The sequence below is a fragment of the Schistocerca cancellata genome, chromosome 6 (assembly GCF_023864275.1).
Source record: "Schistocerca cancellata isolate TAMUIC-IGC-003103 chromosome 6, iqSchCanc2.1, whole genome shotgun sequence".
Lineage (NCBI taxonomy): Eukaryota > Metazoa > Arthropoda > Insecta > Orthoptera > Acrididae > Schistocerca > Schistocerca cancellata.
The window spans coordinates 54154158-54156336 of record NC_064631.1 but is presented as its reverse complement, the minus strand read 5'-3'; the positions used below and the strand labels follow the sequence as shown (position 1 = coordinate 54156336).

The 2179-nt window shown below is 48.7% G+C and overlaps 1 non-coding gene across 1 annotated transcript; it reads right to left on the bottom strand.

Moving 5' to 3' along the window:
- Window positions 1-1446: 1446 nt before the first annotated feature.
- On the bottom strand, window positions 1447-1553 carry LOC126090325 (U6 spliceosomal RNA). Its single transcript, XR_007521170.1, has one exon. It is a non-coding gene; the product is annotated as a U6 spliceosomal RNA (small nuclear RNA).
- Between the last annotated feature and the right edge of the window lie 626 nt (window positions 1554-2179).

The following is a 2179-nucleotide window of genomic DNA, read 5'->3' as shown; positions in this document are numbered from 1 at the left end:
GTCCCGGTACCGTCAATGTGACATACCGCTGCGGGTCTGATCAAACAGTTTCCATTGCCTCATCCTGTTTCGTAGAGGCTGTTGTGTCGACTTGGTCCAGAGGCACATTGTCGTCGGGGCAAGGGGAGTCACCCTAGGAGATGTCGTGCGACGACGCCGTTTCCTCCTTTTCGGGGAACGTTGTTTGCGTGATCTTCCTTCCGTGTCCTCAGATTGTAGGGAATCACGGCTGCCCGACAGAAAAGCATCCGTAGGAACAGCAAGTGTTTAAGTCCCATCGTTGTACTTGGCGGGAGTTCGGTCGAAACTGATGTTGTCGTCACAGAGTGCGTTCCAGACGGAGCAGCATCCGTAGTGGCTGGAACTGCTTCGTGTACTATCGGTGTGCTTGGTGGGAGTTCGGTCTCATCTGATGTTGTCGCCGTAGATTGTATGCTCGATGGAGCAGCATCCTCTGTCATCCCGACGTCTGCTACAAGGTTTCGGAGAGTACCATCTTGATCTTCCACCGGGGCTGTGTCTTTTCGGTCATCAGCGGACGCAGTGAGGGCTTTGGTATAGGTGATCAGTAGTACTGTCATCGCCGGCGACGGCTTCCGCACATCTGAAGGCAGTTGCGTAATCCGCCGTTGCATACAGTTCGACCTGAGGTGTCCCTCCTGGCCACAGCCAGAACATGTACGTGGTTGACCATCGTAAATCACCACCGCCCGACAATCACCAATTGTCAGATAGGACGGTACATGCTTCTGAAGATCAATAGTGATCTGTCGCACTCCGTTAAGAACCGGGTACTTGGCGAATTGTGTCCAGCGTTCTGCTGTAGGACCATGTACCGTGCCGTATGGCTTAAAAGCCTCGATAACTTCGTCAGCCGGGAGCTCAAATGGCAGCTCAAAAAAACGTATTGTCCGTACACCCAGACCAGCATGTTCTACAGTTACCGTGCCGACATTCCCGTCACTATGGCAAAATCGGAGACCTACTTTTGTCGCCTGTAGAATTCTCTCACACACCGCGTCATTTACCATCTTAACATCCACCGTGGGACTAACGATGGACAGGTGAATTCCGACAATATCGTTTGGCGGTATCTCGACGTCCTCTCGAATCAATGGTTCCACTGCTAAAGCCTTTGGTCGTTCGTAGTGGCTCTGAGCACTATGGGACTCAACTGCTGAGGTCATTAGTCCCCTAGAACTTAGAACTAGTTAAACCTAACTAACCTAAGGACATCACAAACATCCATGCCATAGGCAGGATTCGAACCTGCGACCGTAGCGCTCTTGCGGTTCCAGACTGCAGCGCCTTTAACCGCACGGCCACTTCGGCCGGCGGTCGTTCGTAGTCTTTGCAGAAATTGAATCGTAATGTAGTTTTCCTGTACTTGTTCGCCATGATCGTTGTTACTAGCCCGCACGCAGACTAAGTCCACAAGTAAACAAAAAAAATGTGGAACGCTTCACGATTTTGCGTGTCATCCTTGCGCAGGGGCCATGCTAATCGTCTCTGTACCGTTCCAATTTTAGTATATGTACCGCCGAAGCGAGTACACCACTAGATCACGGGCTCAAACAATCCGAGAACATCTCGGAAGTAGACAACACTTCCTTCCAACACTTCCGCATCTAACAGTGTTGCCAGATTGTGCAGATGGCCGGATTTAGAGTTGTCAGGGGCGGTCAGTTTTATTGGCCACGTTAAGTGAACGACTCGGACTTAGTCTCTGTGGCGGCCGGCCGGCGGTCAGTTTTTATGTCTAAGACTGTACACTTGAGATATTTCGTTTCCCATGAAATGGTGGCAGACGATGCTGTGGCGTCTTCGAAGCGCGTGCTTTATCAGTGCAAGATATCTCAGCACATCTGAGCAAACATTTTCTTCCTGCTGCTAGTCTAATGGACAATGGCAATGCTATAGAATACTTTTGACAACTATGTGACCATCGATTTATGTTCGTGAGTAGTTCATAATTATGTTAGTAAATTCACTTGACATTTTTATGTCCTTTAAATTACATTTACTACATGATTCGCATTGAAGATGTAGGAAATGTATGTTATTTGGTCCAGGAAGCACGTTCCAACATAAATTGATGCTTACATTGACATTTATGTTGCGAATTACTCGTCTTATCCATCATGTGGATAACGAGGATGCTCTGTTTTGCTACAGTTGT